General features: G+C 45.4%; 1 protein-coding gene and 1 pseudogene across 3 annotated transcripts in view; one reads left to right on the top strand and one right to left on the bottom strand.

The window, feature by feature from the left end:
* SLC39A11 (solute carrier family 39 member 11) overlaps positions 1-15,476 on the top strand; it is a 250,970-nt gene that overhangs the window by 133,439 nt on the left and 102,055 nt on the right. The gene's annotated exons all lie outside the window — the stretch shown is intronic.
* On the bottom strand, positions 8,945-9,044 carry LOC129070373 (uncharacterized; annotated as a pseudogene).

Here is a 15,476-nt window from a genome sequence, read left to right as displayed (position 1 = left end):
AGTAAGAGCTGTGGGAGTGTAGGACGACAGATGTGTGCATGGCATGTGCGCGCGCGCGTGTGTGTGTGCGTGTGTGTACATACTGGTGGGAGATGCACAAAGGAGGATGGATGGGTTGTGGAGCATTTGGCATCCCTGGATTTGAATACCTTTTCCATAAAACTGTGTCTTGCTTTGCCAGTTTGTGGGTTCCTGGATCGGGGGTTTCCGGGGTCCCTTTCCCCTCCTCAGAGGCTGCAGGAGGGTATCAGCTGTGTTCAGAAAGGTGCCTGTCACCCTGGAGGTTATGAAAGCTACATCTTTCTCCTGTGGCAGCTCTTGGGGACAAGAAAAATGCTCCACTTTGCCTGGATGTCATTGAACTTTAGGCTGAAGTTTTACCCTGCAGCTTTGTGGGCAAATTCAATAATGATGAATTAAGTGGAATATTTACTGCATTAATGTGAACAGGACTTAAAATAATGGATACAGATCACTTAATTACATTCCTCTGGACTCCCCCAAACCTCCAAAATGTTATTCCCACATCCAGTCTAATTACATCAGCTTTTCCTTCTTAAAATAGCCCCCGTCTCCTCCTCCCATTTCTCTGCGGTGATTTGCTGTTTCTCCCTTACCGTGTTTGAAATATATTTACCTGCCTAGGGTTTTTTGATTATGAGGTTCCTCTCTCCTCTCAGTTTATTTAATCTGCAGCTGCTGTAACATTCCTTAGCTTTGGGGAATAAAGTGAGTAAGCCATGTGTTCAGGGGGAAGAACTGGGAATTGCTGGGTTCCAAACTCTGCAGCATTTATCTTGCTTGCTTTGTCCACAGTTGACTGGCTGGGAGACCCTGGCTGTGCTCTTTCTCCTGAGGAGGTGGAAGAGGGGGTCCCTTATGAAGTGTGGGCAATATAGGCTGTACCCCAAGTCACTACCATTCCCCCTACCCCCACATTGAGTGCTTCTTCTCATTTGTCCATGACTTTCTTTCCAATCAGAGTTGTCCCTGGTGGTTTCTTTGGAAGCAAGGTTTTGAAGGTGAAAATAGGAGACAGACATCTAAATTTTCCCTCTGGACTGGTAGTGTCCAGCTCCTATGTCAGCCGCGTCACCTGCAGCATGGGAGTGATTTACAGGAGCTAGAATTACCAGGCAGCAGGACTCCCCACTTTTTCCCAGTGCCTGAGCTTTGTTCAACATCCCCGTGACAGCTGTGCAAATAGATGCCCAGCTCTTTGTCCTCTGAGCACCCAGCCTTACCGAGGCGCGGGCTTCCCCATGATTTAGGCACAACATCGCGCGAAGGGGCTGCTTGGGTTCGGGGGACAGAGGGTGCAGAGAGATGTTCTGCGTCCAGCATGGAATGCAGAGGGGACTCTGAGCTTCTCTCTTTGCTTTGGAGCAAAACTCGTCCACACTCCCCTGTCCCAGAGGCTGCGTTCCTCAGGTGAACATTTATGTGGTTATTTCCAGCCCGCTGTTCTCTTGTTCCAATGTCAGCCATCCAGACTGCGGTTTTGTCTTGATTGAGGAAGGAACTTGTGGATGACAGGGAGGGAACCCGCCTCGGACTGGCTGGAGGAAGAAGACAGTGTATGTGAAGGGCACAGACTCCAAGGGCACTGAGATCAGTTGAGCCTCACGGGGCACTGGAATTAGGAGTGTGATGCTGATGGCGCGTGTCCCTTCATTCTCTGCCTCCTCGTGAAGGCCTCTTGTTTGTGCTTTCCATCTGCTTTCTCGATCTGCAGACGTGCTTTCTCAGCTACGCCAGAGCCAGGTAAGGGCGACCCCTCAGTTCCCATGTTGCTGCATCCTCGGTTCAAGAGCACAGCTGAACCTGAGAACCTGGCAGAGTTGGGGAGTGCTGCCCGCCTGGTCCAGCTGACCAGCTGTGGGGAGCAGAGGAGAGCTCTCCTTTATCCCAGGCTCTCTGCATCGGGGAGGCACCCCCAGAGGAACCCAGTGGGGTGTGAGAGGAGAGCTGGGACACACCCCAGAAGACCTAGAAGTCTAGGGGTATGGGTCTTGGCTTCCAGCTCCCCGCGCCTCCCGGACTCTCAGCTGGGCGAGGTCAGCTGCCTTACCCAGTATTTGGACAGGAGCAAAAACACCGTGTGGGCATCGCTCTTTCCTGTGCACCTGCAGACTCTGACTGATAGGCCTCATCGCTACTGCCTGGGAAGGGGATTGCTAAAGATTTTTGGAGATAATTAGGTGATGTGTATCATAGGCTCATTAGCAGGCCAACATTTGTTAATTAAAAGGTAAGTGAGACTGAAAAATCGTGCTTCAGGCCAACCAGTAGCAACATTATCTTTGGAGCCACTTAACAGTCAGCCAAAAGTCTGCAGGAGTGTGGCCAAAGGAGGAGGGGAGGAGGGGCCCCTCTGCATCTGGAGAGCATCTGGGGCTGTGCAGGAGCAGCTTCTTGGCTGCTCCCTGTGCTTTGGCATTGAACCAAGACTGAAAATGAATGAGTGGTCCACCACGATGCTTTGCGAATGAACGAATTGCCTCTGGGCACAGCATCTTCAGAGGTAAAGGCAGGAATAACTTCCTGCCTCGTGCTGCCTGACCCCCCAGCAATTATCCCGAGACCCTTGCAGGTGGATAAACAGAGTCTGGGTAGAAATATGTCTAAATGCAGGATGCTCAGAGAAATTCCAAGGCTCTGCTTATTAGGGAGATGAGGAAGGCATTTCAAGCCTCTGCCAGGATTGACATCGCAGCCAGGTGTGTGCGCCTGCCTTCCAGGTCCGGATTGCTCAGGGTGGTCTGTGGGCCTCCCAACATTAGAATTGCCTTAAGCACGGATTGAGAATCTGATTTCTTCTCTACTTTAAAACCATTTAAATTAATGAAGTAGGCTTTTAAAATGCTGATGTAGAAAAACCTGCACATTCTATTAAGCGGAAAAAAAAAAGCAAACTACAAAACTGGAAACAATATCATTCCTTTGGGAAACAAACAACCTGTTGTAACAGACAAATGTCCTGGTATTAATGTAGTATTTTTTTCTGGAAGCATCCATGTGACACTGTGATCAGTGGTTGCCTTGGAAAGAGAGACTTGGGGCTAGGGAGGGGGCTCCTAGTTTTCATTTCAGCCCTTTATCTTCTGTTTGTATTTCTAACTGTGCATCTGTGTTACTTTTATGCTTTTCAGTGTCAGCAGAGGTTATCTGGGCAGTGGGATTACATACCAGTTTCTTTTTTTTCTCTATGCTCTTTTTGTATTAAGAAAATCAATTTTTCAAAAATGCTATATGAAAAAAAGTAAATCTTCCACTGGCTCAGAGTACTAGATTCTCTGGGGAAGGAGCCCAGGGTTCTCTATTTAACATGGACACTGATATTGGAGAGAGTGGGGATCAAAGCACGCCACCCCCAGGTATGCCACGTCAGCATGGTGATGGTTTGCAACTGAAGACTCTTAGAGATGGCAGGTGCAGGAAGGGCTCTCTGACCTCCCCCTCTTTTCTGCTTAAAAACAAGACATTAAATTTCTTGTGAAAAAGTTACCACCCTTGTACCAGGAAAGGCAGAGGACTCTCCATCACATGAGACTCCTAATAGCACAGAGAAGGCACCAAGAGGAATCTGTGTAACTGACCTGATTAAAACAACACTTATTTTCCATTGGTTCCCCTGTATATTTACCTTCCTACACTTTGTTGTCTCTAAAGCCTAAACCCCTTTCATTGGTCTTGTCACTTCTCTACAAATGTGGTGTTCTTTGTTAAGATGCTACGTAAGCCCTAAGTTCTAACCACCCCTTTGAGTTACTCATCACTGAGCTGTGTGTGTGTGTGTGTGTGTGTGTGTGTGTGTGTTGCCCATGTTAATCAGCTCCCTTTTTTTTCTTGTTTATCTTTTGTCAGTTTCATTTTCAGGGCTCCAGCTGCAGAACCTAATGGGTAGTGAATAAGATTTCTTTCCTCCTCTATAAGAGCCTGGTTCTTAATCCCAAATCCTCCCAGGTGGACATCCTGACAGAGGCCAGGGCCTGCTCAGTCAGCAGGTGGCATCTGGTGCTTTCCTGTTCCTTCCATGGCCCCCACTCAGGGACTGGCAGCAGCAGGGCTCATTTACTGGGGTGCCCTCTTCAAACGCACATTCCCGAGCCTATCCCTAGAGAAATCTCTGACTTTCTCTTCAGGGAGATCAGCTGGGGAAAACCCTCTTTTAAAGAGCTCCTGTGATTAGCCAGGTTCCATCTGGCTTGTCTCCCTAGTTAGGTCAGTTGTGCCTAATGCTGGGGGTGAAATCCAGTGTTATCACAGTCTCAGAGTTTATGGGAGATTATAAGTGGAGGGGAGTATCTTGGGTGCTATCTTTAGAATTCTGCCTATCACATGAATGCTGAAGAGAACGTTTCTATATTTCACCATTAATATGATATTTACCATAGATTTTTAATAGATATGTTTCGATGGATACTAAAGATAGTTCCTTTTTATTCACAGTAGTTTGCATCTGTGTTATTAAGTGAGTATGGCCTAAAATTTTCACTTATGTTTTATTTCTCTGGTTATTTTATTAATGTTATACCAGCATCATCCAGAGTTGGAGAGTCCTCCTTTGCTTTGTCTTCATCTCTTTCTCTTCTTCCTTCCATTAATTCTCTGGAGTAGTTAGCATGGGATTGTGATTATTTGTTCGCTGGTAATTTGATAGTGTGGAAAAGGAAAAAAAACCCTACTTATGTTCTGTGCCTGGAGACTGAATTAAACTGAAAAAAGACAGATTTACAGGAGAAAAGCATACACGTTTTATTTTTAACTTTACATGCCTAAGGGCTCCACAACAGAGACATGAAAACCCAAAGAAGTGATTATGGTTGAGAGCTTATAAACCATTTTAGTAAAGTGTAGTAAGTTGTGAAGAAGTGGCTAGACAAAAAAAAAAAAAGATTTGGGCTTCTAGGGGCCATAAATGGTAGAGATGGGTTATTTAGTAAGTTTGTTGTGTAGACCCCGGCCATCGCTGGTTTTTCCTCTTTCTGGTAGAGGGAGAAGAGGCACCTTTACAAAGGAAAACATATGCCTTGCTTTTAGGCAGAAAGGGAGCGGGTAGAGAGTTCCTCCTGTGTCTGCTGTTTCTCAGTTGCCTTAAGCCCCAAGTAATCCTTATGCCAAAATGATGTATATTGGGGTGGCACACTCTGACCCCTTTCAGTAGACTTTACCAATAATATCCTCTTGCCTGTGTGTCTATACATGTGTGCCTGTGTGGTTTGTCCAACACACCAGAGGCTGCTCACTTTGAACGTGTGCTGTGGATGTTGGTATGGCCTTGTCCAAGAGTAAATACTCCTCCTCCATGTTTTATATTGCTCTTTCTATTTACTGTGCATTCTCTTCCCTTTTCTTATGCTTTATTGGCTTTTCTATATCTTCCTCTTTGTTTCCTTACCCTTTACTAATTTGGAAGTTTTTAATTAAATTTCTTTTTTGTGCCTACCTTTACTTTCACATGTGTAGTTGCCTTAATGATGTTCAAAATTAATCTGTATCTCCTCCCTCCTCCCTAGCAATCTTTTAGGACCTTAGAATGCTTTAGTGTGGTTCACCCCCATCATCTTTCATGTTTTTATTTTCCTAATATTTTAGTTCTACCTCTTCTTGATACCTCCAAGTTAGTCACTAGTATTGTATTGTTTTCTAATAGACTTCATTTTTAGAGCAGTATTAGGTTCACAGCAAAATTGAATGGAAGGTATAGAGATTCCCTATATACCCCCTGTCCCCAGTCATTCATGGCCTCCTCCATTATCCACAGCCCCAACTAGAGTGGTACATTTGTTACAATCGTTATCACCCAAAGTCCATAGTTTACATTAGGGTTCACACTTGGTGTTGTACACTGTATGGTTTTAGAGAAATGTGTAATGAAATATATCCACCATTATAGTATCATACAGAATATTTTCACTGCTCTAAAAATCCTGTGCTTCACCTGTTCATTCCTTCCTTACCCTCCCCCCTGGCAATCACTGATCTTTTTACTGTTTTCCATAGTTTTGCCTCTTCCGGAATGTCAGTTAGTTGGAATCATACAATATATAGCCTTTTCAGATTGGCCGCTTTCACTTAGTAATACACATTTAAGGCTCTTCCATGTCTCTTCACAGCTTGATAGCCCATTCCTTTTTTTAGTTCTAAAAAATATTCCGTTGTCTGGATGGACCACAGTTCATTTACCCTTTCACTTACTGCAGGACAGCTCGGTTGCTTCAGGTTTTGGCCATTGCGAAGAGAGCTGCCGTAAACATCTGCACACAGGGTTTGTGTGGACATCACTGCAGGCTGGCATTTCCCTCATTCACACAGAAAGTACAAACTCAGAACTCTGACCTCTTCAAGGTGAAAGCCCATGGTTTTTATTCTTCAAACAGTTTTTTTTCTCTGCCAGAGACTAGGCAGGAACATAGGATTATCCTTTTTGTCTCTTTGTGATGCGGGATGGATTTTTTTTTTTTTCTTTGTAGTCTACCCTTGCACACAGGGACACTCGATTTTATTCCGTGAATCTTACATTTATAGAATGTCATGTTCTGCCATGGCGGCCCAAGCCCTCATCTTTGCCCCATGTGGATAGTAACACCCAGAACCTGCCCAGGGGACCCTTCTTACTCCTCAGGCAGCTCCTGAACTGCTGTTTAGGTTCTGACTTACTGCTTCTTTATCAATAATAGTCCCCTGTCTTTGCTGCAAGCTCAGCTCTGAGTTTTAAACCTTTTTTGTTTATTTCCTCCATCATTTCTAAGTGTTTGTAGAGGGAGATTTTGGTTTTATCTTAATCTTTAATCTTGCTGGAAACAGACATATCTCCAGTAGAAATTTAAATTTGCAAAAAACGATTGTGCTTGCATCTTATCTTCAGTCATTTGCAAAGTCCCTCTGTGTCCCAGGTCCTGCCAGGCAACGTTCTGCAGTGTCACTTCCCGGGGCTTCACGAACTTGAATCATTTTCCAGCCTCATGACTTGACATTTCCATAAATTTGACAATAAAATGAAAATACAAACAAATGTTCACGATCACCAAGACTGATGTAGGAGGCGGGTTAGGACTTCAGCTATGCTGTTAGGCAGAAAGGGGATTTTTGAGTGAGGACTAATTTTATAAGTGGCGAGTTCAGTCATGAATATTTTGAGCTTGTGAGCATGTTTGCCTTCCCGTACTGCCTTGCAACTTGGAGAAGGCCTGCCTTGAGAATGAGGGCCCTAGCTGGTGTTTTCTCTGTGTATCGGACAAATTCAGAACCAGGTACTGCAGTGAGTCTCCTGTTAACAGCTTATTTGGTGAGCAGCAGGCCGTTCGATGACCAGCTTTCGCTGAGTTTAACACACCCTATAAAGGACACATCTCTGGGAAAAGGCCATATCTGCGGGTCCGCATATCTCACAGGGTGGATGTTGATCTGTTTACATGAGGATTTACTAGGGTGCTAGAAAAAACACACAGATGCTTGTGCACTGCCTATGATTTGCATGAGTCAGTTCTTTTGGGATGGGGCCAGGGAATCTGTCTTTAAAAGTTTTCCAGGTGATTCTCAGTCATGTTACAATGTGAGAATATTTGTCCTGGGTGCCCGCAGTGAGGTGGTATGGTGAAGCCAATGCACGCCTAAGTATTTTTTGGGCAAACAGAATTTCCTTGAGTTGAATAGGCTACGAACAGAGAGAACAGGAGATCCTAATTGCTTTGTGCTTGGGTATGGTGAGGCGGGGAGGGATATTTGACTCAGTGGTTTATCAAAAGCCTTGTCTTTGGAGGTCATTTTTTTTGGGAGGGGAGGGATGGTTAAAAGCCAGTTGGTGATATGAAAAGAAATGGGAGAAAGGAGACAGGAGAAAATCTAATGGAGCATTAACTTCCTTGGGGTTTGTGTTAAAACGTTGCCTGGGTTTCAATTAAGCGGAGCACCTTCTTCCCCATCCCTAGTTGATCATGGGTTGCCATGGCAGCGGGTACATAGCTATTTGTAGCCCAACCCGCTACTAGCCTCTGGCACAGACAGTCCTGTAAGCTCCACTGAGCCCTGACCTGACTTCTCTGAAGGCTGGGGACTACAATGGCATAATGTGGGACAGATTTTGGTGGGAGAGGTGACAACCTGCCACTGAAGGTGGTTTATGGTGGGTAAATGCCACGTTCTAATAAACTTCAAGAAACGTGCCAGACATCTCTTCTGGGTTGAACATTCTGTTCCTGCTCACTTGCTTCGGCCTGGATTTGGGAGTCGTATGAGTGAAGGTGTCTCAGGTTATCCGACGGGCAGGGTACCTCCGTGCCACCTCCCCCTGGCTCTCACTCACCCGCTGTCTCTCTGTGGTTTCCCTCAAGTCCTTGGGTCCTCCCAGGACAGTTTCCATAGGCTTTCTACACGGATACTTGTTCCCTTGCTCCTGGTATGGTAAATGGAGGGGAGTATGGAATCTGTTGTCCTAAGAGAGGTTATAAGAACACATTCTAGGCAGAAGGTGATGTATTCCATTTGGTGCAAGATGAGCAAGATGATGGTAAGACCCCCAAGTGAAGAATCACAGTAAACAGTTGGCAAGTGGTCTGGACTAGACATACAGCCTCATGAGTCCATTCTTAATGGGGTTTCCTTGTGTTTTTCTGGATCCTTCTTTGTCCTCTAAATTATGTTATCTAGAGTGTCTGTCACATGCGAAGACTTGTAGGCCCTGCCCAAGTTTACCATGAGTTCTAAGAATCTGCACTTTAAAATATTTTCAATATGATTTTTATAAAAGTTATTTAGGTGATATTTCTTTAACTTTATTATGGTAAGAACAATTAACATGAGGTATACCCTCTTAACAGGTGTTAAAGTGTACAATACCGTATTGTTACCTGTTGGTACAATGTTATACAGCCAATCTCTAGGTCTTACTCATGGTGGTGAATTGAAATTTTATGCCCAATGATTAGTGACTTCCTATTTCAAAAATACGGAGTGCTTCTCCAAATTTGGTGTCATTGTTGCACAGGGACCATGCGGATCTCTGTGTCTTTCCAATTTTAGAGTATGTGCTGCCAAAACAAGTCCAAGAGTCTGCACTTTGCTCAGGCTCCCCAAGTGGGGGTTTTTGTTGTCATTCGTTCATTCGATCATTCTTGCATGCTCATGTTTGAGAGCTGCTGTGAAACTCTAACTGAGGCCTGGGCTCAGTCGGGCCTCCTGCCGTCTGCTGTTCACAGATTGCCCCCAGCGCACTCTCGTGGCCTCAGCCTTCCCCTCCTCTCTGTGATAAGCGCTCCAGAGTGGGTGAGGATACCTGCCGTCCCGTCTGCCAGCCCTGTGGTCTTCCTCCTTTTCTACACTGACGATCAGTAACAACCTGAATGTCACTCAGAGAGTTCACACTTTCTGAAACTTTCTTTTTCAGCAAGGCATGCCTGCTTGCTGAAGCTGAAAGAATTCAGAGCTCTCCGCAGCCACGTCCGCCTCCTTCTCAGAACCTCTGCTGGAGGGCATTGGTGTTCTCACTAGGAACCAAGCCATCCTTTCTGTGTCCCTGGCGGTCGCTGTCTTAGCAGGAACAGTAAGAGAAAGTGTGTGCCCTGCCTGGCAGATGCTTAAGCTCTGCCCCATTAAGTCCTCTCATTGCACCAGGCAGGGCCTCCTTTGTCTCCTGGCTGATCTCACTAATAAGTCCCACTCCATTTAATTTCCCATGTCTTTTATTCCACTCTCCCAGAACAGGTTTTTTACTTTGCTCTGTTAGCTCCGGGCCGCCTCAGGTCGGACAGATAGTTTTGCCTGTCAGTCTCCCTTCTCACCCGATGCTTCCAACTCAGAAGGCAGAGGACTCAAGAATTTAGCCCCACAGAGCCCTCCTCCAGGTGGATGGGCACCTCTGCACCATGTCCCACTCGATCTGTAGCACAAAGACAGCCCCTCTGAAGACGTGGTGGCTCCCAAATCTTAATGAGAATGGTAGAGAAAGATGGGTTTTTCCTTGCTAGGAGCTGTATTCTGATGGGTCGATTAGTTTCCAGAAACCAATTTCCTTCCTGACCATTTCCTTTCTTACCTGTGTTTATGCTCAAATCTAGGGAGTAGAGAGTGGTGCTTAGTCTTCCTGACAATTAGCTCTCAAGCCATTAAGTTTCAGTTTCCAAGGTGACTTTCTAAAAATCATATATATGTATACAGTTTTTAAAAATATTAAACTTGAAAATGGAAATATTAATGAAATAGCATCAGATATATAATATATGGTATACAGATCATTTATACTGATCATTTATGCATGTATTTATGTACATGTATGTGCATATTCTATCTAGCTCCCTATCTGTCATAGTTTTCTCTGGACTATAAGCATACTTCAGGGATGATAGGTCCTACTTTATCACCATCTCCCTGGTTGTAACATTTTTTAGGAAGTGCAAACTGGCATTAATATTAGCCCTAAGCAAACCACATTAGATGAGTAAATCTCCTACTTAAAAGAAAAATGAAAGAAAAGGAAAGGGGGGGGGAGAAAGTTACTTTGTATTCCAAAGCAAAATAGATGATCTTAAAGGGCACCGGCCCTCCCCTCTTATTGACAGGAAGTCTCTATTATCTTTAGCAGCAGGTGATCCTTTCTGAAAATCGAAAATGTCAACGTGATTGTGGAATCTTAAAAAGCATTCACTTCATAGACAAGACATGATTCTAGGCTGCCGACAGAGAGAATTGCAACTTGACGGTACTTGAAAATTCTGCGCCAGAGCCTATCATGATCTAATTTTCTCTCTTCCGCCAAGGACCTCCTGCCCTTTTGGATTTAATTGAAGAATGGATTGGGTGTACTGGACATGCCATTTACTGTCCTTTTCTGTTTTGCTGGTGTAACACGGGTTCATTGTGGGGACTGCCGAAATGTGGTTTGTATAGGACCCTGTGGGCGCCAGCCAAGGGGGCCGCGCACGCACTCCCATCGCCCACCCCCCCAAGAGTCCTACAGGGTGGGCAATGTTATCAGCCCCATTTGGCAAATGGGGAAACCGAGGCACAGGGGTATCAAGTGACATCCCCAAATATACATCATCAGGAAGTGCTTGTGTGAGAGGAAAATGGCTGCTTTAAAGCACATGGACCCAGAGTCACATTCCCCCAGAACCACTCTCCCCTGCTCCTTTCTGCACAGTGGCATGGAGAGTCCTCTGTGTCATTACCTTGGAGAGAAAGGGAAAGAGAGAAGCTTAAAGAGGCAAGGAAAGAGGAAAGGGTCAGAGAGCCTGCCATGGACGTTCCCTTGTCTCCTGGTTTGCGCCTGCTGGAGGGCTGGCCACCTAGGCTGGGTCTGCCCTGCCGCTGCCGCCCACCCACACCCACCGCCCAGCCTTTGATTGACAGCCCCCAGAAGAGGATCAGGAGAAACTGCCAGAGCACCTCATGCCAAATGAGTTGGTCATAATCTGTATGTGAGCACACATGTGCATATTCTCTCTCCTCCCTGTCACACAATGCACACACACGCACACACATGTGTACACATGCACATGCATGCCCATGCACATACAGTGTGTATGCTAAAAAGGTGAGTAAAAGGAAGCTTCTGGGGCTCACTGCCACTGTAACTGTTGTCCGTTACTCCTGGCGAGGGGAACAGGCATCTCCATGTCTAAATCACGTTTCCTGACCTGGTGAATCGAGAGGTAGTGACAACTGACAAACCAGTATAAGATGTGCCCAAAATGACCACCACTGTGCCGCTCTGGTAGTGCCTTCATGATTTTCTCTCCATGTCCTCTCCCCACCTGCAAGTGAAACCTGGACAGATTGGTTGTTTTAGAAGGTGATGTGACTTGAGTGCTTTTGCATGAAGAACACCCAAGTTAGAAGAGTGATTTTTTCTTCATTCCTGGGGACTCTGCCTGTTTCTTGAGCAGATTAATAGTACAAACATTGTTGGGGAAATATTTAGCTAATTAAGAAAACAAACTTTAAGGGGAAAACACTTGACTGCATTTGCATAATGTGTAAGTTATTTCTATCTCAATGATTGGCTAATGGATCCTTACCTATAAGCCCCTGCTGATTGGAAATGAGCCCACCTGACCCATAGGGCTTTTAATGCATCTTAGGGCTTTGCCATGGCTTCACCTTTCTGGCTTTGTAGGTTATGCTAACAAAGGGGATCTTCTCTACCTAAAGGAATGCAGGTGCTTGTGGCCACCGCAGGTTCTCTGTGGCAGACCCTACATCCTCTCGCCCAGAAGGGGGACTTAGCTGACCCTTGTGGAGTGCTGGGCCGTTGCCCCCACCAAGGTACTGGCCTTTCTTCCTGGTTAGTAAGCTCATCTGTTGAGGTGCCTCTCAACCACCTGTGCTATCCCTATCTAGTCCCTTTTCCTTCTTCATGTGACTTTTTTGGATCCAGTCAGTGTCTTGGAGCCTTCAGTCTTGGTGGGAGAGAAGAGGCAGTCAGGGGAGGGGACCTGTACCCATATGCACACACTGCCTCTCTCGCAGGCTCCTCTGGGCTCCACCCACCCTGAACTGGCTCTTCTCTGGACAGGCTTTTGGACAGGGTTGAAGTGCGGATGACCAAGAACCAGGACTGGCCAGCTCAAGAAGATTGGCTGCTTTAGTGGGTGGAGTGGTTAATCTAGCCGGAACTCACGGCCAGAAGACCATTGTAAGGAACTAGGGATTTGCATGGGTAGCGAGCCTTGGGTGAGAAGATGGACCCAAGTCTGGGCCTGAAGGCCAAGTTCAAGTCTTCTTTGCACTCAGATGTCTCTTTTGTTCTGCTGTGAGGGGTCAAGCTTACAGAACTAACAGTCACCTGAAGCAGACTAATTACTTCGGGCTGACAGCGTTCTTGCGGAGACCAGGGCGAGGCAAGGCTGAAGAGCTGAGGCTTCCCCATTCAGCATTTAAATTGATCCTGAAGAAGGAAGGGCTCAGAAACCACTCACCAAGATAACATTTACCTCACAGAAATCAGAGAGCAAGAAACAATGGCCCTTTTAAGTCCAACCAGCATTTGGCCAGTTTTTAAGCGGTGATTTATAATTCTGTCCAGCTAGCTTTTATCATTCTAAACACCAGAGCTCTTTAGAGGCCTGGAAGGTAACTGGTTGTGCCTGACCTTGAAATGATTTGGACAATAAACATATCTTCAAACAAGAAAAAAAGCTTGAGTATATATTCTTAGATCTCTACATGGCAGCTGGAAATTCTGCATTGTGCCCCTCTTGACCTCTGTTAGCTAAAGGAAATCAGGAAAAGAACCACTGATCTGAAGAATATAGAAAATGTGGACCATATTCATGATTTATTGCTTTATAAAGTCGTGTTTCAAAACAGTATGGTCAAAGGGAAAAATTTGTACATGTATATTCATCTGTATGTGCAGTATACATATAAAAAAATTGTCAGGATTTTTAAAAGGTGGTTACCTCTGGTGGTGAGTGACTTCAGTTCTTCTTTGTGCTAATTAATATTTTTCCCCTTTTTAAACTAATGTATGCAAATTTTTATATGTCAGAAAATAAGAAATTTTAAGGGAAGATAATGCCTTTTAATTCAGGACACAAAGCAGTGTTCATTACTCTGGGCTAATGAATTTGTTCCTCACTGCATGGACGTTTCTTGTTCTATGAACAGTCAGAATGTGCTGTCCTTTAAGCTCCCGGGGACTTCTTACAGAGTTCTGTGAACACTGGCACCAGAAATAGCCACTCTCTCCTACTCACAGGGGATGAGCGATCATTTAGGCTACCTGTGTCCGAGACTGTCATTGGTAGCAGAGAATGTTAGTATCAGAAGGGGCCGGGAGGTCATCTAATTCAGCTCCTTTACAGTTGGAAGAAGCTGGACCTTTAGAAGTTGGGAGTCTTCTAGAGCTGCAGGCAGAAAATGGAAGATGGAGTTGACCTGAGAATTCTATGCCATGGATTTCATTCACTTAATCGTCTTTCTGAAGGGAGAGGAAAGCCCAGTGCCAATTTAATGTAGAGTTGAAGACATTGAAGGCATAGATGTCTGAGGATGTGAATAAAGCTTCCCCATGGCAGCTTTCCCCTGTTCTTTCTTCCTTTTTCTCTCTCCCTCCTTCGCTCCTGAATCCCTTGACCATGTTTGGGACTCACCTTCCTCCCACCCCCCGCCCACACACACACCTTGGGAGTTGTGGTGGAGGGCAGAGCCTGCCTTGCAGGATAGAAGGTGGATTTCTGGCCTCCCTTGCAGCTAGAGGTGACAATGGCCTGACCAGTGGTTCCAGCAGGAGTGGCCAGCATTCAGTGCCAGTGACCTAAGCTGGGGGTATTTGGTTTCCAGTATTAAGAGAGAGGTGCTACCCTGAGGTATTTTGTTGGTAGAACAGGAAGTCCTGGTTTCCCTTGACTATGTTTGGGTTCCCAAACAGGTTCTGTGGCCTCCTGGGCTGGTTCATGAGCCCCTCAGTACCCTTCCAATGAATTAGTTGGTTTCTATTGCCCACCACTGGCGACTGAGCTGGATAAGTTCGTCTACTGATGCTGAGCATGGACTCAGATTCTCCTTTGCATCCAGGGAAGTCTCAACTCTTCCACCTTCTTGTAACAGAGACAGAAAACAAAACCTAAATCTTCAGGCAGGCACTTATGTTTTTTCTTTTTTGTTGTTGTTATCTCCAGTGATTATCCTGTGTTTGAGCATCAATTATTTGCATTCAAAAAGCAAGAAAATCCATGAGCCAGGAAATGTTTATGGAACGTTAGTCTCACTTAAACCTTTCCAGCACCACATTTGCCTCTCAATTATGCGGCCTTTGAAAAAAAGAAAAATTTTGCTTTCCTATTGTAGTTTACAGAATGTAGTGCTGTGTGTTAAAACTGGCAGTATGTATTGCAGTGGCTAAGCAACTTAGACCCTATATGGACCCTATATGGACCTAGGGAAGATGCGACAATGCTTGGTTTGGGGGGAGTTTATTTTTCTCTCAGTTCTGCTGGTGCTGGTTGCATTTTTAGGTGATGGCTCATGTCCTCTTTTTTTTTAAAAGGGTCATTTTAATTTAAAGTCAGGAAATGATGGTTTTTGTCAAGACAATTCAATTACTTTTCACTTTCTTACCTTAAATTCCTTTGTCTTCCTTACGGCATGTTTGGGGAAAAAGTCATATATATCCTCAGCTGCCCAGATGTAAGTAAGGGTCAAATACATCCCTGTGTCTTACCTTGAGACTCCTGATTGGCCAAAAATGTTTGGGCTGATGTAAATTTAGGTGCAGAGCCAGGACCTTGAGTAACTTATAGTTGGGCAGTCTAAAATATTACTTTTAAAATTATAGTCTGTATCAGAATTACCCTGGAATGCAGATGGGCGGGTGGTGGGGGTCGGATGGCTTGTACAGTGCAGATTCCTGGGCTCCTCTGCCAGAGATTCTAGTTCAGTGGCTCCAGGATGGGCTCCAGGAAAGGGCTTGTTGGGGGCTCCTGGCACAACACTTCAGTGGTTGGCCTTCGCCCCACACTTGGAGCTATAGTGGG

This window comes from Pteronotus mesoamericanus, unplaced genomic scaffold (genome assembly GCF_021234165.1).
Source record: "Pteronotus mesoamericanus isolate MK-2021 breed Mesoamerican mustached bat unplaced genomic scaffold, CSHL_Meso_final contig_246, whole genome shotgun sequence".
Classification (NCBI taxonomy): domain Eukaryota; kingdom Metazoa; phylum Chordata; class Mammalia; order Chiroptera; family Mormoopidae; genus Pteronotus; species Pteronotus mesoamericanus.
This window is presented reverse-complemented; position numbering and strand designations above follow the sequence as displayed.